Genomic DNA, 244 nt, shown 5'->3' on the forward strand with positions numbered 1-244 from the left:
ACCATGTCTGGCTAATGTTTGCATTTTATTAGAGAATGGGGTTTCCCCATGTTGGCCAGGTTGGTCTCAAATTCCTGGCCTCAAGTGACCAGGCCGCCTCAGCCTCCCAAAGTGCTGGGATTATAGGTGTGGGCCACCGCGCCCAGCCTTGTTTTTGTTTTATAGAGACAAGGTCTCACTCAGTCGCTCAGTCACTCAGGCTGGAGTGCAGTGAGGACATCATGGCTCACTGCAGCCTCATCTT

This window comes from Colobus angolensis, unplaced genomic scaffold (assembly GCF_000951035.1).
Source record: "Colobus angolensis palliatus isolate OR3802 unplaced genomic scaffold, Cang.pa_1.0 Scaffold97, whole genome shotgun sequence".
Classification (NCBI taxonomy): Eukaryota; Metazoa; Chordata; class Mammalia; order Primates; family Cercopithecidae; genus Colobus; species Colobus angolensis.